Below are 22,730 nucleotides of genomic sequence, written 5' to 3' on the forward strand. Positions count from 1 at the left end.
CTTTTTCAGGAGCCCACAGTTTGAAAATTACTGCTCTAAATGATTTGTAAACAAGGGCTGTTGTTCCTTTCCGAAGTGGCTGTAGGTGTTATGGAGTATGAGCTGATATTTAGTCATCTGTTAGATTAGGATTGAGTTTTATCTTTCCTTTCTTTTCTCATGCCTACCTATTTAAAAGTACATTCTATAAAATAAATGTGTATCACAGAGGAGGCTAACCCTGGAAAACTTCCGCTTTGAAGCTAACTTCTGGAAAAAGGTTCGAGTGGCGTTAAGTAGATCTGTTTTAAGTGCTGCGCTCCTATGCTCAAAGCTTCTGTATTTTCCGTTCCAAGAACCTTGCTGTGAAGGCCAAACTCCTGTTACAGAGTTTGTGTTGGATCTCAAGATTTCATTAGCACTCCTCTCTTACACGGTTGTGAAGGCAACTTTGAATACACAGGCTTGAGTGTAAACTGATGTAGTCTCAGTGCCCTGAAACAAGAGGTTAACTGCCTTTCTGGTCTCAAGAGGACATGAATTTATTTGTTTTAGTGACTGTGAGGTGCTCGAGGTACGGAATGGACACTAAGCTGTTTTGGTAATCCCTAGGTGCACTGCTGTTCTGAGTATCAAAGCCTAAATAGTCTCCATCCTGATCACTCTTCCAGCTCAGTCTGTTCTGCCAGAACTGTAGTTGGAGTCATAGACTGAGTGCGCTAACAGTACAAAATTTAATATAGAGTTCAGAGGTTACTCTGCTCAACAAGTTACTCAGTTTCAAATTAGATTAAAAATTGACTTTAAGTTAAAGATGTTGCAGAGCTGTAGTCTCCTTTGCCATGGAGGCTGCACTCCTTGCCTATAACAGATTGGTTCTTGTTCCTAAATCATCTGTTTGCCTGTGACTAATCTTGAATGTGTATCTTCCTGCTGGTTGTACTTAACTGAATTCTGTGCTCCAAATAAGAACAGCAGTTAAAGCTTTAAATTTTCTCAGCCCCTTATAGCCCAAGGACTGCTCCTGCCCCTAGGATAGGAAATGCTTTATGCAGCTTTATGTATAATGGGAGATGGTGGAGGGGAAGGCATGTAGGGAGAAGTTGATCACAGCTGCTTTGGTCTATACTTACTGGCATGTTGATGAACTTTAGCAGCTAAGTGCACTTGTGATGACACCTCACAAGCTTCAGAAAATAAGTAGTTATTTTTGGATTTTTTAAAATTTTTTTCCCCTGTGACTTAAACTATAGAACCTACTTAAAAAGAAGCTTGTGCAAAAACACTAGTTCCCAAGAAACCAGCACCTGCTGCTTGTCATGCTCATCGGCATTTCAGCATCCCAACCCTAAATCCTCTTTGATGTTCTTTCCTGTCTGGCCTGCTACTATCTGGAACTTGGAGGGCTTTCCACTGCTGTAAGGGGAAGGGGAATAGTTCTTTTGTATTCAGTTTGAGGGAAGAGATGAGCGATTCTCTGATCCGTCTTTAAGGCAGATAGATCTTTGCTGTCAGCATGCCGTGGTGCTGCCTAGGAGGACGTTCATGATTATGCTTGTAAGCAGCAGACAGAGCTAATTTCTGAGCTCATTTGTTCTGGCAGACTTGCAGGGTTGAGAGTGCTTGAATTTATTGCATAGTTTTGAGATTCTGTTGGTGATGACAAAACTTTCTTTAAAAAAAAAAAAAAAAAATTGCTCTGAACACTGGTTTGCAGCCCCATAGTTTTGCCAGTGCAGCTATATCAGCATCCTTTTGTAAGCTTGGTTCTAAAGTCAAGGTCTGATAAGCCTTGGTTTTAGTGAGAGGTCCTAGGGTGCGTGGGACCTTAGCAGTGAGTGGGCCAGACCAAAAGCCATGGAAAAGCCATGGATCTGGGCTGGTGGAGGAATCTGTACAAGTGGTGTCCTGTGCCTCTGAGCTACAAACTGTTGATTTTGAAAGGGCACTGGTGCCTGCTGGAGCCATTGGTGGTGGTTGGGTGTGACAGGTGAGGCTCTCCATGGACAAATTCCTGCTTTCCATCAGCACAGCAGCCAGCCTGCAAAGGGGCTTTGGTGGGTAGTGTGATAACCAGCTCACTGTGCTGTCAGTCTACACTTGATTTAGGGCTGGGGGCTAAAGCTGAATGAGTCAGATGGTCTTGGGAATAGGATCTTTTGCTTCAGGTCACCTCACAGCTGGTCACAAACTTAAGTCTCATTTTCAAAATGACATGCAAAATACTTGTCTACAGGATTTCAAGCTCCTTGGTAATGCGTTCTCAGGTGGCTCCTCCCTGTTAGTTCAGTCTGAGGGGTGGTAGACAAGATAGAGCTGAATATGAGCTACTGGGACATCATAGCCTTGAAACATCCCAAGACTTTCCTCTTGGAACCAGTGAAGGAAATGAATATCTCTCTAAAACTAGGTCTCTCTTGGAAATCCAGTTTTAGCATAAATGAGGGTTGAACTTCACATAGAATGCTTTTAGAAAAGGAGATGATAAATTTTAATAGCCATATAATTACTTGCCTAGTTTGAATTCAGTAAAGGAATGTAAAGGTGCATCTAAAACAAATAATTAAAAAAGTTCTTGTTCTGCCTTTGAATTAAGTTGGCCGTGAGTGCCATACTAAGTGGTATACTTAGTTTAGTTGAGAGATGTTTCTGTGAAATTCAGAGACAGGAAAAATGGAAGGTCAACCAGAGCAAATAAGTAAATTTTGTGTAAAAAAATATAGCCTTAAATAAATGTTTCTGGTGGCGTGGCGGCTGGTTTTGTTTGTTTGTTTTGGGGGTATGGGGGTTTTGTTCAGTGTGGTTTTTTTTTTTTTTGCTTTTTTTTTTTTTTTTTTTGATGGGATGGGGCTGAGGATACCTAAGAGACCTGTGTGAAGGGAAAACATGGCTATTTAGTTTTAAGGTACTGGAACTATAGACTAAACTCTGCTGGTTTTCCAAATATATTTTTAAGCATTTATTGGAAATGGAGAAAATATTTCCCACTCTAGGTGAAATCCAGTTTCAGGTAAGTACCTGTCATCTTCCTGTAAGAGGGAAAGAAGTATATTCTTTTGAAGCCTTTGCTTATTATTCTAGCGTGAGACTTGGGGGATAATGTTTGGGGAGAGACTGGTGGGAGAAGGCAGGCAGGTTCTTTGGTTGGGTGTGTTTTTTGTGTGTGGTGGTGGTGTTTTTTTTGTTTTTTGTTTTGTTGGCCTGTTTGTCTTTTAAGGTTAGAAAGCCAAAGATAAGTTACCTGGGAAAAGCTATTCTGAAAGCTTATTTTTTTCAGTTACTGAGTTAAGGGTTAGGACAGTGTAGAGATTTGCCTAGATAGATTAATCAGAGAACCTTTCTTTTTAAGAAATCAACATCAGAAAATGGTCCTCAAGAATATTTAATAGAACCACCGTTGGCTTTTGAGCCATGAGTTTTTCCAGAATAAAGTTAAACATTATGCTGTCTGCTTCTTAACTGTTCTGCATCACAGTAATATAAGCAAGTTTGTAGAGGGTCAGATTTCTGAAAAGGCATCAAATTTTTCTATGTGCAAAATCACTGTTTTGGTGGAAAATATTGAAATGTATTGATTATAGTTTATATATCCTAAACTTGATGTCTCGTGTGTGTGAAAGATGCTACAGGAAACATTCAGTAGACTTTTTTTCTCTTTTAAATAAAGGAGAAGTTATGCTAGAGCTGCTGCAATAGGGCATTTCACCCTGACTTTGGAGAAACTGCAAGTCCACCTACAGACCTTGCCAAACTGCAAATTTGTGTTGCATTTATATTAGGTACAGGTTTGGACAGTAACTCTTGTAATTTCTGAGAATTTACCATTTTACATCATTTAACCTAAATGAGCAGTATGGGAGAGTACAGTTGTTTAATGCTGGCCAGTACAGAAGATTTCTTCAGGAAAGGTCTTGGTTCCACCACGGGAAAATAGAGTACACATCCAAGGGATGCACAGCACTGGAAGTGAATTTTCTTGTAAAAACACAATTCATGGTTACACAGTAGTTTTCAACCTAGTGTAAATTCAAAATGCTGCAAAGAAGGGTGATCATACCACCCTCTTTGTGCTGGTGCCCTCACTTGGTGTAGATGTGCAGTGGGTTGGATCAGGGAATGGATCCCTGAACCACCTTGTTGTGTTACCATGCAAATGCAAGAGGAGTGAGCATCTGGGGGATGGGGAGGATGAGTGGGATCAGCCTTTTCAGTGGAGAGGTGGATTTGTCATGGATTAAAGTGCCAGGTGATAAGTAATCATAGCTTCCAAACATTGAAGACGTGCTGCAGAGTAGATTTCCCCATCTACAGTAACCTTCAGTTTGCAGTAATCTGACTTTTAGTAACTTGGCATAAGCGAGTTGTGGAATTTTGAGTCTTTTTACTCTGCTTCTCATAATTGCCAATTTACGCAGTATATTTTGCAATCATACATTTTTACATGCACACACATTTCACTGCTGTTGAATTTTTTTTTTGCTCCTTTAAAGCACTTGAGTCAGGCAAGCCTCGCTCTGCTCTTGATGCTGCCTTGCTAGTGAATGTGCCTCAAGTTGCAGTATGTTTTCAGTGAGTAGATAAATTTTTTGTCCAATGTGTTTGTTCTTCGTAAATTTAAGAGAAAATTACAGAGAAACCAATGCTGTAATAGAGACATTAGGATTATTGCTAGTTGCTGTCAGCAGACAGTGGTTTCCAGAGCTCGAAAGAGCTGAATCTATCTTTATATCTCCTAGTAGTGGTTCTCATAGGTATTTTGTGGTTCTGGTTCCTACAGCATAATGGTGATCTTAATTCTCCTCTTGAATTAGAGTCAGCATGCTCTTGAGTGTTAGCCTAAAGGTAGGCTTTCTGTTTACCTATTTGGCCTATCTGCATGTTTGGTCTGTAAGGAAGTGACAACAGTCCCTGGTAGGGTACTGTACACCTTCAGGTTTATGATGCCAATTGGAGAGATGAGCTGGTGCTGGTACAGCTTGTTTAGGGGCACTGGTCTCCCGAATAGCAGAGGCAGTAGATTTCTGGCCATGGGAACCTCCTGAGGGTAGTTGACTGCTCATTACACCAGACCACTGTGAAACATTCTTGGTTTAGTTCAGGATCTTCCCTTTTCACTGAGAAACAATCCTACCACAGACAATACGTGGGTTGATCACAAGATGTATAAGTTGAGCAGGTTTGGACTGGGCTTTCTGTGTGGTCAGCCAGTCAGGATGCCTATTCGTCACGGCTGCTGGTTTAAGCATTTTGTGTTTAGACAAAGTTGCAAGTCGCCATAGGGCTTGCTTCCAAACAGGAATCACAGGTCAAAAAACCAGGTAGAGCTAAGGGTGGTTCAACACTTGTGCGGAATTCATCTGCTGAGATTTGTCAGCCAGCAACTGTTGACACTTGACCAAGGAGCACAACAGGGCCGTGTCAGACCAGCATGGTGTTCAGGAGAGAGAACCGCAATAAGAACCATTCCCTGGACACATCTCTTTGCTTATTCAGCAGTATGTCCCTTTGCCTTCTGTTGGAGCTTTGTGATCCATGCAGTGGTCTCTCCTGCAGGAGCACGATTCTGGCCTGCTCCTGCATGTCTTGTCTGTTCTCAGTAGCACACCGTGCAAAACCCTGTGCAGGGCATAGTGTTGTTGACTCCAGCTCCTTTCTGTTCTAATAGGCTGTAATTCTCCAGCATCTTCACTTTAATATGTCTCCCATGTTTTTCACTTATGAGGAGTACAAGGCAGTTAGTTACACATCTAGCAAATCCGAGTAAGTGCAGGCTCTTCTCTTAAACAGTCTCTTAAGCAGCAGCTGAACTTCTGGTTCCTAAGCAGATGTGCTCTGGGATTTGCTGGGCATGCTTTTCATGATGACATTGTTTAAGTCAACCCCTTTTGTGGCCACTTACACTTTGCCCTTATTGGAATTGGTATTCCGGGCTAGTTAAACCTTTGTCTTAACCCTGAACAGCCATTCTTATGCAAGGTGAACTTGCAGAAGTTACTTCTTTAAAAAAAAAAATAGAGGGGGGGTGAAATCACCTGTCCCTTATTCAATCTGTCATTTGAATCTCCATTGAAATACACAGGACTAACCAGTCTCTGTCAAAGACTAGGCAGACTAGTAGGAACTTTTTCTTTGTTCTTGCCTTCACACTATAAGCAGAAACTGTAGATGTTCGTCGGATTACTTATTTCAGAAATCATGTAGCTTAGCCATTGTCAAGAGGAGAAAACCCTTCAGTCTTCTGTTTTCATGTGATGATGGTACGCAAAAGCTGAAACACAAGCCTCCATCCTGGAGCTTGCCTTAAGAATCAGGAACATGGTAGACAGAAAGATGTCTTCTGTTAAAAGTTGTGTATGTTCTTTTCTTTTTTCTTCCAATTTCCTTTTTGATATATGGACTGTCCTGAGTATAAAGCATCTACATGGTTGCCTCACAGAAGCCCTGTTACTGAGAGTAACAAATCCTCCAAAATTAGCCTATTCCGTTAATTTGGGAATTAAGGAGAATAAATTATTCTTAGTTTGTGCCTGGAAGTGTTTCTGAAGAACAAAGGCTTGACAATCCTTGAAGATGTATGCTGGTTACTTAAACTTCTGCATTTTTATTTACGTGGCTGCTGTGAGTGGGGGTTCTCTTGGAGCCTTTCTAAAGCTAGAGTCAGTTCTTTCCTCCTCTTGCCTTTGCCATTAAAACTGGATAGTGCAGACATTGACTGTGATGGATGACGGAACGTTATTCTCAGGAAAGTAACTTTAAGGCAAAAGTAAAGGGTGAAAGGTTTTTATTATTATTATTTTTTTTTTTTAGTAGTTGAACTAGCTGTTTTGGTTTCTTTTCTCAAGGACCACATGAATAAATCTGAACAATACGAGGTTGAGTTGCACCTGTAAAAATGGATTCATTTTGTTAGCTTCCTCCTGTTCTGCACAAAGCCACGAGCAGCAGAAGTACTGGAAGAACCTGCTGCGTGGGCTTATGCTAACCGTATGTTAACTTTGCTTAAAAAAAATTAAACCCTACCTCCTGCAGAACTTGATTTGCCATTGAGAAGAGCTTTCCACTTGCTGGGAGTGAAGGGGAATTTTTCAGTCCCTGGCAATTGTGCAAGGAGATGGCTATTGTTACTGGCTCAAAGGGTGTAGAAAGAACTTTAATTTCCTTGCTCTGTTTGATCCCTCTGCAACTCCAAACTGTTTTTCAATGCAAATATTCAGCTGACTGTCCACTGTTGCTACTACTAGATTTCTTTCATTTCACTTTTTCTTCCCCTGTCCTTGTGTTTCCTCTGCATTGAGTGTTTGAAGTTATTTTTCATGAGATATTTTTGTTTCCAAACTGATTTTATTTTCTCTCTAGGTCATTTATGTATTTGTCTTCACTAATGTTTGCAACACCTCCGAACATAGTATCCTCTGTGAATTTAACTAACATGCTGTTTACCCTTTCTTCCAGATCCAGTTTCTGATTCTACTTCCACATTTGGGAGTATGCAAGGGACAAACACATCTCTTTGCGTAGCTTGACTGGATATCCCAAGACTAGGATGTTAGTATATTTAAACAATTTTTTGCATTAAAATGTTGCCAATATCTTAATTGCACATAGATTATTGTTTTTCGAAATGTAATTAGCTTTATTGGCGTTATGAATATTCAGAAGCCTGCTGGTAGAAACAGTTTTTCTGCAGTCTGGGTAGTGCTTATTGGTGACTTTAAAATGGGTGCAGGAGCAGGAAGAATTTCAGGGATGCTTTTTAAATGAGCCAGACTTATTTAGTGTTATAGCTTTAGCACTTGTTCTTGAAAATCTTGGCTCTTTGTCTAATAAGATTAACTGTAGGTTAATCCAAGAACATATAAAATCTTTAGACTGTGTTCAAGATATTTATGAAAGACCCCTTCAGACTTCTGAATGCATGAATACAGACCGTAGGAGAGATTTTTAAATACTTGAAATAGTCAAATATCTATAGAAATACTTGCATCAAATAAGTGTTAACAAAAAATAAAGAAATTGCACACTGAAGTTCTTTGAATCCCTGCATCGCAGATCACATTGTTCTGGTACTTGTGAGGAACCAGTTGTGTGGAAGAGTAAACCCTGTGCTAAACTATTTTTGCAGATTTGATAATGCAGCCTTCTTTAAAATGTGTTTTGTGATTGTGTAGTTATTGCAAAATGATATATTGCATGTTTTCTGTTATGTAAGCAATTTTCTGGCAGAAATTAGTTCAAAGATAAAGAAGTCAGCATTAAACTAATGCGCTATTTTTACAAATGTATTTTTGACTTGACCACGTCTTAGGGTGTCTCATGTATTCAGCTACTACTACATTTAATTGAATTAATGATTGTAACACTACTATAAGCAACTATTTAAATTACTGAAGTGAATTTGATGCTGAATGCAATGTTCATTGTGTAGCTGTGGATTTTGCAGGTTCCTCTGCAGCCTTAGTTTTCCAGTGTCCTTCCATTCTTTTCCCCTTGTAAATGAAAGGACCCTTCTTTTCGTGTAGTTTGAATTTCTTTTGTTAAAACTGTTGCCGATCTTTTTCGCTAACATTTTACAGTAATTGATTATAGTTTCTCTGCTTGGATTTTCATTTGTACTGTCCAGCTCTGTACATGGGTAATAAATTTAGGTAAGATTGCAGTTCTTCTTTGGTTTATCTGCTTTGACAAATGTTCTCAGAACTGGTGCTAGAAAAGTGCAGTGTTTTGCAACACTCGTTATACAATCCCGCTGCATTTTGTTTTAGTGGCTGATTCCTTCACTCACCCCTTCTGATGTTATTCCTGTGGTTTTATAGAAAAAGAAGTTTGTTATGGTTGCTTACAAGCTTTTCAAGGGAATTTGGGACTCATTGAGTACTATTGTTTATTTTATCAAATCTGCTGAAGCACAATGTGTTCTAGAAGTCTAATGTTCCTTGAGCATGGAAATGTTTCTAGTATCAAAGAACACTTTTTTAAAAAAAAATCAGCTATATCTGAAATAACCTTCACAGGATTAAAGGTATAAAATTGACAGTAGTGGAGAACATGGCACTTACATGAAATTGTTATTAATTTTTCTTGCACATAGTCTTCTGCAATTTACTGTTGACTCTTTATGCCATACTTTGTTCATCACATATGCATGATACTCTTTTTCTTTTGGAGAAACTTATGTATGAAGAATTCTGTAGGGGAAAAGATGACCTTAAGGAAAGATGTTTACAAAGTGTCATAGACATCAGTCTGTTTTGTAACTTTGAATATCTGTTAGTGCTACTCTAGACTTTTAATCCCTTAGGATCAGATAAGTAGCTTGTAGCCTGCAGAAGTGCAGTTTGTATCAAATTCCATCACTGTTTATATGTCTGTACTGCTGGCAGTTCTGGCTGTGGATTAGGAAATCCTTTTCTGAGATTTTGCTCTAAAGGACTGTTCAGAAGTTACAAAAAGAGCTGCTTTGGATTTAAGTGGACTGTGACCCTCATCCTAAAAACTGAAGCTTTTCTAGCAAAACAACACTCAAAACTGCGAAGTGTTTCAGTTGTTTCCTCGTATAGAGATTGTTAACAGATATTTCAGTCTCAAATTTAGCAATACAACGTAGTGTGAAATGTCAAGCTTGAGAAGCTTTGTGTATAGATTACCTTGAAAATTTAACTCAGATTTTGAACAAATGGCCTGTGGTAGGTGCTTTCTTAGAAGGCTGAGTGTTCTCCCATTGTTTCTTCACTCAGCACCAAAGAATTGTTTTTAGATCTGCTGAGCATCCTGAACAGGGACTTCATTCTTTGAGCAGACCTGAGACAATAATAGGTCTGCCACGACCTTTTCATTGAGATATCAACTGTGAAGTTGGAGCAAAGCTGGCTGTTCTAGAAGGTTATCTCTAGATGTTTGTCTTTGTAATCGTTTGATGTTCTTGACTAGAAACCTGTAATTTGATTAACTGTGAGCATATTATGAGATTCTGCTGTAATTTCTGAGCAGAAAGTGTGGGAATGCTGCCTTCTCTCAGGTTCAGATCACACATGCTGCTGTCAAGCAAAGAACTTCAGCTAGACTGGAGACAAAAGTTGTGAGGGAATAGGGTGGCCTCAACCAAAGTACAAAGGATTAAATGTTTGACATCCTTAATTATGAGAGGCTGATAATGTGCTGTGTTTCAGGAATTCTTGAAGGTCTGGAGTAAAAGAAAGAAGACTGGACAGTGTCAAAAGGCTGCACAGAACTGCTTGGCTTGAGGAAGGCTTACAGATGATGATAGGAGCTGAAATTACTGTGTGTATAACTCGGCTAAGTGCAACGTAAACTGTTAAACATACCTGTAGGCACCAAATTCGCTGTAGCTACCCAGAAAAGATTCCCGAGCATAACTTTGAAATTCTGAGTGGCCATCATAAAAGATGTATTCTCTGTCCTGTTACTTTTGCATTGACCAATTTCCAAGGGTTTTTTTGGAATATGGTCTTGAGCTGTGCTCCAGGACCTGCTTCAGCTGTCTGTCTCGAAAGGAAACCAGGGAAGGGCAGTCTGAGAGAGGCCTTGATTTCAGCAGTGTTGCTGGCCAAGCTGTCCCTGATGCTGCCACTTGTTCTGTTGGTGTCACTAGTCTAGGACAGGAAATTGTTCCCATCTAGAAATAATGCAAGCAAAAACGATTATTTTTTTCATTGTCTTCTGTGTGTACCTGTACAGTTGTTTGTATTGCCAGTGAAAAGGAAGGGTATGAATAGAAATGTCTGATGATAAACAGCCTTTCTTCTGTCCCATGTTGCTGCCAAGAAGGAAAAAGAAACGCTCAGTTGTAGTTGGACACAAAATACCCTAAAGAAACCAGATGTTTCTGCTGTGAAGCACATCTGCAGGCATAGCTTATGGAATTGATGTGTATCTGAAGCCAAAAGATTACTAAGATTCAAAGAACTGCTACATGAAATGATGGCAAACACTACATGACATCAAAAGGGAAAGAGAGATTTATCAGTCACTTTTGCTCTTTGGGAAAATTTCCACTAAACCCCAAAGGTCAGGCTATCTTATAGCTGTTTACTGTAAGTTTTTTGCATCTTTGTGCAGTGTTTTTTTAAAGAAGGTTCACTACTCCTAGTCTATACTGACTAGTACTCCACCATATCTCGCACTTTCAGTTCCCATTAGTTATTTCAGCACCACATTGTTTTGTTGCTATAATCTTTTGTTACAAAGTTGTCAGCAGCTGTGGTTATGCTTCTCTGTTGCCAGAGGAATGTCAGGGCTTGCAGCTTCTTCAGTACATAGGCGTAACCCAAGGTGTGAATGAAGTAGAGGTAACAATATTTCTGCTAATATTTAGTTCTGTTGGTGCAAGAGTAACAACAGTAATACAGCTATATCTCCTGTGCTGTATGCAGGAGTTATCATGTATTTACTTGGTACCATTGTGCTCTTGATACTATTGTATCAAATGACCATAAAGCTGAAGGGGACTGTTGGGCTTAGCTGGGCTCCCTTTGCACCTTGTGCTGTAGCCTCAAATGCCTCACTTGAGGTACACTTTCAAATGTGACTTCAGTGATGAGAATTCATAAAATCATAGAATAGTTTGGGTTGGAAGGGACCTTCAAAGGTCATCTAGTCCAACCCCTCTGCCATGAGCAGGGACATCTTCAATTAGGCACTATAATCTGCTCTGTAGCTAAGTGTGAATTCTGTGCTCATGTCTTTCAGTGTTAAGATACTTCCCTCTGTGTGCTGATCTTTGTTTTGGGGGTTTTATTTAAGGTGAATAACTCTTGCCCCCTGCCCTGCTTTCAGTTACTCTTTCATTTTTGTGTAACTGCCTGCATCACCCCCTGATTTCACCTACATCACCCTTTATGTTGAGACAGAACTGAACAGTCCATCTGAAAGGGCTAAGGATACTTGTCCAGAGTTTCTGGGAAGCCTTCTCAAAACATCAGGTGTGCTTCATATTCACTGTAGTCATGATTCAGCTTTCTTTCTATGATCCAGATTCTTCTTTTCTTCTGTTAGCTTCTTAATTGGAATTTAGATATACTCACTGGTGTTTTAGTGAAATAATCACTTGCCCTTTAAGTGGTATGCCTTTGCATATCGTAAGATTTTTCAGGATGCTGTTTGCTAGCTGAAGTCAGAAGGCATGCTCTTCATTCGGACCATTTAGTAATGGCTTATGGTGCAGGTTTATTTAACATCAGACAGACAGAGTAAAAAGGCTCTTGGCAGTTTTTACCTTACAGGTAAGTTCAGTATATTCACCTCTCAAGTAAGAAATGTTCAATTAACTTTCACAGGTCTATGCTATGTGTTGAAGATCATCAAATTTTTAATGATGGGTGATATAGCTGTGTTTAGTTTCCTAAGTCAAATTCATTTTCATTCCTCTTTGCATACTCCTGAATTGATTTGAAAATCTCTGTAGAGATGGTGAAATGGGTATTTACAATTTGAGATCCAAAAAGGAGAGAATAATGTATTGAGTGAATTCAGTAATGACTGACAATAGAACTGACATCCTGTCATAAAGGAGGTGAAATGGAGTCACACTTCAAGGATTTGCTAGATCAGAGCTGTGGTTTGGTAAATGCTTTTTCTGCTGGCAGTCCTTGTTTAAATGGGTCCAGCAGCTTGTGCCTATCCTTTCTGGACTGTTTTTTAGCTGAATTGTTTTGGTGTGTAGCTGTGTGTTGCAGACAGAGAATGATGTAGGGCAGGACTGAGTTGTCGGGGGAAGGCAACTGTCTTCAAACAGAACTGCTGTGGAGTTTGAAATATAGCTAATATCTCAGCCAGTTTAACACACTTCTGCACTGTGTCAATACATATCTCTTGAGGCTGGGCTGGAAATCACTGGTATCCTATGCTTCCACATGCACAACTTTTGGGGGAGAAGGATGGTTCCTCCGTTGTTTAAAGTGACTTGGGCCACTGCTATACCTACTTGTGGCAAGTTGTTCCTGGCAGCACACTTGACTCTGGCTGATCTGTGGTATGAGTATTTATTTGCTATGGCCATGAAATAAAATAGAGTAGTGAACTGATCTTGCTGGAAATCTTCTCTGTTCTGTGGGAGGCATCTCCCAGGCAGATCAATTCTAAATTCTGTCTGTTCTTATGCTTGTGCTGGGGGAGCTTGGGGTATGGGGGTAAATACTGGTAGTTAATGAATATCATCTTAACTTTGTTTGGCAGTGAAGCATTAACAGGTTGTCTCCAACAGGAAAAGGTTTCAAGGTTTTTATTTTGCTGCAATAAATAACGCAACGCCATTGAATATGGAAAAAACTGTCTTGAGTTTGAACAGTGTTTGGGTCTTATAGAAAAAATTTTGGTCTGTGATATTTTCTGCTATTGAGCCCTCTCATTCTTGGGCTATATAAACTTTCTAGCTAGCTAGTAGAGTTTCTTGTCAGTGAAAGTTGTACCAGGTTGTCTGCTGGAACTCTGGACCTGGAGGTTGAACAAATAAAAGTACTGTCTTTGAATTGAGATGGTGAAAACCAGCTCTCACTTCAGTTTTTAGTGTTGAAGCTGTTGTGTATGTGTTTTTTCTTCTGTGTGATTTTTGTTTTGTGGCTTTTTTTTGTTTTAAATTTAGATCTTATTCTAATATTGAGAAAAAAACTATCTTTTTAAAGATATATAGGAAGTTGGTAGCTATTGAAACTCTTCTGCTGTCATTCTTTGCCATTTTGTGATGTCCCTGTTTTCTGGTTTATTTTCTCAAGTAAAACAATGAAAGTATTTACATGAGAAGATTCCAGTGAGGTCCTGCATTGGTGGTGACTGGCTGTGAAGAAAACCAGATAGTCATACAATAAACCTCCTGGTCTTGAGATAAAATGTAAAACAAAAGCCCACAATGCCTGACTTGAAGAACTAGCCAGATTAATGATGCAGTATCTACAAGTCAGAGGATCTTCCCACCCCTGCAAATCCACATGAAGATTATGGCTCAGTCTGCCAGAGCAATTGCTGTATCTGGAGGTGATGTTGAGACAGCTATTGTAGAGCCCTTGGCTTTTCTTGAGTTCTGCTGCTGAGGCTGTTGATTAGAGATAAAAAGGTTGCATGTCTCTGATATCAGGTCACACACACAAAAATACTGCCTATGGAAGAGGGGCAGGGGATGGTCCATATTATGCTTTTTGCCTTGCTATACTCTGGCAATAAGCTTTATAACTTGTCACTTCTGGGATTTTTTGGGGATGACTTTCCAGTTGTAATCAGTGAGATAATCTGCAAGTTAGAGTGCTAACGTGGGAAACAAACTGCAAAACAACTTCATAACTTGCTTTCTTTGCCTCTCCTTTCTCCCCTGTAGTCGTAGAAAAGTTTGGATAGGAAGGAACCTTCAAAGGGCGTCTAGTCCAAGGCCTGTGCTATGAGCAGGGACATCTTCAAGTAGATCAGGTTGTTCAGAGCCCTGTCCAGCCTGGCCTTGACTGTCCCCTGCAGAGGGGAGAGATCTACTGTCTTTTAGGGCATTTGACAAGGCTCTTCTGTTGTGAAGGCAAGTGCATTGCAGCGCTGTAGTTTAGATATGTAGCTGGTTTTGTGTCATACTTAGCTCATTAACTTTTAAGTGCCTTACTGTGAGTTTGATGTTCCGTCAGAGAAAATGTGCTTAGACGATTTTTTTTCAGAGGAAAAGGAATTGCTTGGTTGAGAGGGATGCTTGGAGAGGAGAGTGAGGATGGCCTGCTACAGCTTTGTCTTATTTATTGAAATTACAGACCAGTAGTGGAATTTTAATCAAGTCTTGCAGAATGAATGGTCAGAAGCACTTCTATCAGCAGTACTTGTCTGCTGCTGTAGTAGGTTTTTTTTGGTCCTTTTTTTGATTTCTCAGCTCACTGCTGTGGTAAGTTACTGTAGCAGTGAAATGGCGGTTTGACAGAACATGTACCTTGTTGGCTTCTTGATTGCTTCAAATGAAGCTTCTCTACTGGAGATGTTGCTCTACATTGAATAAAGCATTAGTCTAAGGCCAAAGGATTCTTTTTCTCTTGAGCTACAACGGCCTGCTAAGGGACCTCAGCAGGTCACAGCACATATTTTTTTCTTGTTAACACAAGATGTTCTGGTAAAAAAGGCTATAGAAGAGCTACATATTGCTATATAGGACTTGGTTGTACCTGTTCTTTTAAACAGTACCTCTCTTAACATCCTTAAACATGCGTACAGAAGAAGACAACTGTCTTGCTGTTACAGAAGCAGGTTATTGATATTTAAGGTCCCCTGAAAGTCCTTGGATTTACTAAAGCATGCGTTGTCTCTGGAGAGGGATATCTGCAGTAAGTCCCTGAGCAGTGCAGTTTCACTAACATGAATGTGGAAGCGTGAACTTTGAAAAATTACTGAAGATGAACAGCTTTTTCTTTCTTTGTTCCTCAGGAAGCTAAGGAAAAGTTGGTTCAACTTGGAGTACTTAACTGTGTTCCATTCAGATAGCGAGATCTCTCATCATAGGTGAATGGGAGGCTCTTATATTTTGTTGCATGAATAAAAGAACATTCACAACTTATAATTATATGCATGTCCTGAGACTTGGTGTATATTAATAACTGTCCTGTGACTTTTTTTCCCCTCCCTTGTTGGTTGGTCCTGCTTTTCTATTAAGATGCCTGTGACTGAAACCTTCAAGTTTAATAGATTTTTGTCCTGAAAGAGACAGAATTCCCGTGTTACACATAGACTGTAGGATTTTTTCTGAATTAATTCCTGCTTCAAATCCCATAGCTGTGGATAAATATATCCAGTCTTGACCAGAAAATCTAGGCATGAGAAATCCAATAAAAATCTGATGTGATGGTTCCTACTAGTTAATGAGACTCCTAACATGATGAATGTAAGTGCTGGGGAGAGTACAAGGGGAGCAGATCTCAGCCCACGCTTCCCCAAGTGACACCTCCAGAATCCTGGCCAGGGAAAGTATCGCTCCAGTCCTGGGCTGCGGGTCTTGTGTTTTCAGTTGGACCCTTGTAAAACTGAGAGTGTCTTGTGTCTGGCTGAGTTTGACCAGCTTCCAATTTCAGGTGCTGGATCTGGGTATGTCTTTGAGAAGCTGTTTTTCCTGTTCCTAGATGTGTGTTTTGTGGCTTTCTGCATTCCCCTTCGCCCCCCTTTCCAAGTAGTGTTTAATTGCATTTGCTTTGGTAAGCAGCCTCTGTGACCTGGGCCTTTTGTTATTTACTGTTCTTCCTGTCTTTGTATCTCCTGCAAATTTAGTGGCTGCTTTCTTCCAAGTCACTGACTAAAATGTTAAATGGCATAGGGCCAAGAGCCACTACCTGATGGTTTCCCGTTGACACTAACATTTCAAGACCAGTCACCTAATCGATTTTAAATCTAGTTTGTATGTATTCGGCTGATTTTTTTGTTTGTTTGGGTTTTTCTTTCTTTTTTTTTTTTTCTTTTTTCTTCCTTCCCTGGCTGGTTTTAGCCAGTGTTGTGCCAGCCCAAAAATGTTACGTAACTCTAAAAATATTGTATCAAACCTGGTACTGTTGTTAATAAAATTTTTAGTTTTACAGAAGTAAAATTAAATAAAGATAGTATTTTGTAAGCCCATGTTAATTGGCACTATTTTTGCTGTTAATTCCTCAGTAGTCCTCTGAGCTGTTCCTTGTTTTTGAAAACCTTTACCAAGTTGTGACTCCAGTACTTATCTGTTTAATGTTTTGACATTTGAAAGGGATGATTTTTTTTTTTGTTCCCCCAGCCATTTGGAACTTTCTCCATATTCCAAGACTTTCTGGAATTAAACACTGCTGCAAACATTCATTGAGTAACTCCCAGGAAAAAAAAAAAGAATCAATCTCCATAGCATTTTAAGACCGTTAACTTACAAATGTACAATAACATCACCTTGGTAGATATATATATATTTTTTTAATGATCATGTGCCATTTCATCAAATATTTGCTGATATACTAACATATTCTTGTAGTTTGGTTTTTTAGGTAATATGCATATGAGCTTTCCTTTTGATTGTATCTTTGCTTACTTTAAAGCTGTGTGTGTGTCTCTTTGCTCTGTCTTTTGCAACATTTATTTATGTTCTCTGCTCTGAATCCCCCTGCCCCACTTCCAGCCTCTTGCCTCTTCTTTGTGCTTTCACTCTTAGTTGCATTTTGGTTTTGGGTTTTTTGGGGTTTTGTTATTGTTTTGTTTGTTTTTAATAGATTAGGTTTTTTTTCTGCCCATGCTACTGTTTTGAGGGTTTCTATTAAAAACTTCTTAAATATTTAAGAAATTTAAATAATATATGTAGACAACTATTGTCTTAATTGATTTGACTCAGTTTCCAGCTTTTTGAAGTTGTCTTTTTAAATTGCGAATTGCTATGTATTGAGCTGATTATTTATTATAAATAAATGCTGATGAATCAGTTGTCTTCTATTGCAATTGGCCTAAAATATCTACTGTATTTAACTACTGCCCTGGCTAGTACTTATTTAGTCTATTGAGATCTAGTTTACACATGGATATTCACAGATTAGTGCTGAAGAGTTGATACCCGTGTATGTTGTTTTTTTATTTTCCCCCTTCACGGCACTTGTTATGTTGCTTTTTTTTTTTTTAGGTCTTTAACAATTTATGTAATAGTAAAGACAAATCGTAGCCTTTCTTTACTACCTGCAAAATTATTTGACTTCTAGTGAGTGGTACGAGCTTTACTGCTTTGACTGGGTACGTGTGTAGGTCTGAATTATGTAGTGAGTATTAAAGAGCATGTTTGAGCTGTGCTGTCGCAGGGGAAAAAGTATCATTGGGAACGCTAGGCTCTGTGTCCATGGCAGTCCAGAAATGCATCCCTGTCTCCTTTTGAAGATCTTGCATTCCTGTTTTTTAAAGGCAAGGATGTGTCTTTGGCTAATCCATATTGCTGGAGAGTAAAGTCCTGTTCAGACTATCAACTTCTCTAATAGTGTTATCTCAGGGAGCCTGGTAGCTACGTAATCATTCATTAAAAGTGCTCTCAGTTTTAATGCAAAAAAGTGATACAAGGATCTAATTGGATTTCTTTCTTTTTTTTTTTTCCCAAAGCTTGAAGTTAAACTGTTGTGTTGAACTGTTAGCCGACAAACTATAATTACAGTTTAAATTTATGACTTAAAATGTTTGGTTACGCAAGTGAGGCTGAAAATGCCAGAAAAGATGAAAATAAAACTGTTTAGGTGTGGAGACAAAACTAGTGAAATTTGACCATGCTGAAAACATCATAGTCAACTTTTTTTTTAGTTTTAATTTCTGTGCTTGTTACTCTTAGGCTAAAAATGGCACATCTATATTCTAATTTTTGTCAAAGGAAATTTTAGAGAATAATGTTTCTTAAAGATTGTTTTACTTTTAGAGCTAAAAATTGTGAAATAGTATTCTGTGTGTAACAATCTCTGTATTTAAAAAGTCATTCTACCCTTGCTTCAGTACTAGGGGTTTTCTTTGTTCTAGCTGGGATTTTTTTTCCTTTTTTTTTTTTTTTCCTTCTAATTCTTCACTTTCTGGAGAGTCTTCTGAGATAGAGAAGGTGCTTTACACTTTGTAGATGTTTGATTAAAAAAAAAATCCCACAAACAAAACCAAACACCTTTTTTTTTTTTTCCTAAATTTTTACACTAAAGATGTTTTTGTTGTGTAGGTCACCAGTAACATTATAAGGCTTAAGTGTATGGCTGCTTTAATTGTGAGGAATGTATCCCAGAGAGAAGTCTAAAATATTGGGATCTTCATCCATTTTCTTCTCTTCTAATTCTGTTATTCCTGCAAGTTTTCCACTGGCCTTGCTCTTCAGCTGCTATGAACTGTCAGACACTAAAATATAGATGATGAAAGTATAGAAAGTGGAATTTAGCGGAGGCAGCCATGTTAATTTCTGTTCCATTTGAAATGCAGGAAAATATCATCTGCCAAATGGAAAAGGACAATCGGTGGGAAAAGAAATGTTCTTTTCAAGCTTCTAAGAGCAGTGACAATGGAGAGAAAAAATACTATAAAAAGTAGGCAGCTCCTTTTTCAAGATTTTGTTTTCAATGTATTATGCATGATTAACTGTACACATATGCTCTTTTGGAGTCCTGAATGGCTGAATACTACATTGTAGGGCTTATACTGTCTTTATTGTGTTGCACTTTGCATTGCGGGGGGAATAGGGCTCAGCTTCATGGCAGCTTTGCCAGTCTTTAGTATAATTTTTGAATACATTCATACTTTCCTTATTTGCCTTTTTTAATGTCAAGCGTTGCACATAAGATGTTCTGCTGTTGCTATGCAACTGCTAAATCCAATATTTAATATTAATAAAACCCGAGTGGCATTAGCATTGCTGAGAACAGTGGGCTAGCAAACTACGATTGTACAATATCCAAGCTGTAAAACTTGGCAGGGACTTCAGTGTGCAGTTGCATGTGTGGCAAACTGTGGGGCATGAGTCACTGGCAGTTACTATTTTAAGAATGGTGGGTTTTGAGTAAAATTTCGGAGCTCTTCTGATTTTTTATTTGTATCTATATAATATAGCTTTTTAAACAAAAAGCTAAAGAATGAGGTTGGTTAGTTGTTTTCCATAAGGTTTCATTTCAGATACGAATTCTGAGGGGTCAATTACCCGTAGAAGAGTCAGTGTTATAAACCTATGGGTCAGTACCCTGATTCTCCTATTTTTCTTCTAGGTCAGGTTGGTCGGCCTTTTCCCACTGTTCCTGCCATTTCCTGAAGCCTGAATTGGCTTTTTTTGGAGGCAGTGCTACTTCTCTGCCTGACAAGGTGCTGTTCAATGGGATGTTTTTCTAGTTTCTCCTTTTCCACCTTGTTTTTTGATCTCTCCCCTGTTTCTCTTTACTCTTATTTTGCTATCACTCTTTCACCTTTTTTGTTTGTTTGTTTTGTTCTCTACTCAGTTCTTTCTGAAATAAGTCTGGGGTTTTTTGTATTAGCCTCTGATAGGGGTTAGATCAAGGATGGTGGTGTACCCTGGCAACGCTTTGGCCATTGAAGTCATGTTGCAGGCTGCAAATTCTGTAGGATCCTGCATCTGCTATCTAAAGATGTTAGTATGTTGGCACCCAGAGGGCTGTAAGGCTACTTGTCCTTTCCTTTTGAAGACTGCTGTCCAAAAGATAACTTTAGTATTAGATCTGTTTATAGTCAGTTATTTTAAAATTCTTGCTCTTTTTCAATGTAATAACTGATTTCTTTCATACCATGTGGTCATTTAGATTTCAACTGGTTTCTTAAAAGGGCTATTTCAGGTAGTTTGTCTGTCCCCGATTCACCCATGCAAGTTTCTGTAAATTCAAAGCTGTATTTTTGCGTCCTAATGATTTTTTTTCATTTCTTCCTCTGCCTCTCAAAGATTCAGGCAAGTAGAAGAAGCTGCCTCTAGCTATATGCAAACCATTATTAAACCTACAAAGCAAAAGTATTAATGGAGGGAAAAATACATTAAGTTGTAGTCTTTTTTTATGGTCATACTGGGAATACGTTTTTATAAGCAGGTGGAATTTGTCTGTCCCCCTTAAACTGGTCTTTGTGCTTTTCGTATTCACTCTGCTAACCTGTCTTCTCACAGTATTGGGTAGTTAATAGCTCTGTAGATTTTACTGCCAGCAGGGGTTTAGTGTAATATTGATTTAACATTTCCAAATAATGGCAGTAATCTCGGTAAAGGTTTTTCCTCTTTTGGAATAAAGTAAAATTGGTTGGATTTATTTTAAGTGAGGCATAAATCATGGCACTGAAGTAAATCGGACTGTGTATTTTAGATGTGGTTCTGTGATTGGAATTTAGTTCCTTGGTGGGGTGGCACTGATGAATCCCTTTCCTTCAAATTTTCTCTCCTTAAACCTGTAACTCTCTGGGAAACACTGATTCTAACATTTACTGAAATTCAGAAAAGTAACTGAATGCCACTCACATGGAAGAATGTATTTTTTTTAATTGGGAAAACATACCTTATTTCAATTTGGAAGCTGAAGCAAGAGAATTTTTTTCCATATAGAAATTACCTGATCATGTTGTAGAACCTACGACTTTGTACTTTCCTTTCAAAATGGTTTATTTCAATGTTGTAAGGTTCTTTGTTTTTAACCTAGCTATTTACAAGAGTAGAGGAGTCGGTGGGCTCTAGGTTGTGCTATGATTTGTCAGTAGTTCAGTCATCACAACTGACCCCATGCATCTTGTAATACTTAGAGAAAACACGTTGAGCTCTGTTCTTGGAACAGATAAATATAGAACTGCTATTGTGAATATTCTTGGAGTGACGTACTTAATCTAGAAAGCTAACAATTCTTTTATTTGCTTTTAGGGTTTGAAAGTATTCTAGAAGGCCTGTTTGGACCTGGATTATTAAAAGATCTCAGTTTGTTTAAAGGTATTCAATCTCTATGTTTGTATCTTGTTCTGCATTTCTAATGACAGAAGCAGCCCCAGCTCTGCCTCTAGAAAATGTGTGTTACCGTGGTGATTTGTGCTTTTTTTCCCCCTCCCCCAGGCAGTGCTCACAGTTAGTATCATATTGGCTAAAATTACTAATGAGTGTGTGTTCATCTTTATGTAGCTGGGAGTGTATTTGGCAGTGCTCGGAAAAACAGATTTGTGCGTAGATAAAATGTATACAGTTTGGTAATCTGGGGTTTTAGAAAAATGGCTGAAATGAAGCCTGCATCTTCAGAATGCAGGCAAGAATGTTGTGAAACAGGTATTTAATTTGGCATTTCTCTTTTGGCTCCAGTTGTGTCGTGGTTTATGAATATGAAGTAATTTGCTATTCCTCTGATTTACAGACTGTGAGCCTGAAGGTGTTTCTGATTGGTCTTTTGATGAAAATTGTCTTTTCTGCTGCCTGAGAAGAGAAAAAGTAAAGGTAACAATGCAGATGTGTGAAGCTAGTATTATAGTTGTAAGGGAGGGACAAAGGGAGGGAGTTTTGCTGCTCCTACTTAACTGAACATAGAAAATCTGCAGCCTTCTACCCCTTTCACCTCCTTTGGAAAAAGGCTTTTTGAATTAAAATAATGCAAGTCAATGAACAGACTTGCCTCTTCTCTGCAACTTTTTCTTTGTATTATGTGATGCAGTGGTTTTTTGTTGTTGTTGTTTTGTTTGTGGGTGGTGGGGGTTTTTTTGTTTGTTTTTTTTTTTTTACTGTGTAGTGACTCTTATCTGTTTGGTGGTTTTTGTTTGTTTTGGTTTTTTGAGTTCTTTGTAAGGGGTGGTGTTGGGATCACGAAACCCTTCCCAAGGGAGCCAAACTGTGGCGTGTGCATGTTTACTACAGCCAGATGCTGAGGCTTATCTTCAGTATGGAAATGTGGTCCATTTTAACAACTAGACTCTTGTTCTGTATCTTGAAATCTCCTTCCCTCTGGGCCATATCCTTTTATTAAAGGGCTCACATGGATGGTAGATTTTGTACTGTGCTTGTTTATAACCAAGTCAGAGCCTAAATGTGGACAAGTCAGCTTTGCCAACATAGTAAACTTGCAGTTTGTTTTCTTAATGAGATTATAGCTCTATATGAAACAAAGGCTATCATGCTATACGTGATTGTTGCCGAGCCCGTGTGTTGAAATAATGGTTGTTCTATAGCATAGGAAGGAAGGCTTGTCTGTCTTGGCAAAACTTCATTTACTGGAACTCGTAGCTGCTACTTCTTCCTGTACAATGTAAAATAACATGCAGAGTGGATCTCTGTCAACTTAGGAGTGAAACAAAAGCCCCCTTTCCTCTGCAGAAGCCAACATGTA

At 38.8% G+C, this 22,730-nt stretch overlaps 1 protein-coding gene across 3 annotated transcripts in view; it reads left to right on the forward strand.

The window, feature by feature from the left end:
* Window positions 1-18,918: 18,918 nt before the first annotated feature.
* LCOR (ligand dependent nuclear receptor corepressor) overlaps window positions 18,919-22,730 on the forward strand; it is a 58,234-nt gene continuing 54,422 nt past the window's right edge. For all 3 annotated transcript variants that reach the window (XM_065638960.1, XM_065638961.1, XM_065638962.1), the window contains exons 1-4: window positions 18,919-18,980; window positions 19,653-19,746; window positions 21,290-21,355; window positions 21,768-21,847. The gene's annotated coding sequence lies outside the window, so the exon portion shown is untranslated. The remainder of the gene's footprint in view (window positions 18,981-19,652; window positions 19,747-21,289; window positions 21,356-21,767; window positions 21,848-22,730) is intronic.

Source organism: Caloenas nicobarica, chromosome 7, assembly GCF_036013445.1.
Source record: "Caloenas nicobarica isolate bCalNic1 chromosome 7, bCalNic1.hap1, whole genome shotgun sequence".
Lineage (NCBI taxonomy): Eukaryota > Metazoa > Chordata > Aves > Columbiformes > Columbidae > Caloenas > Caloenas nicobarica.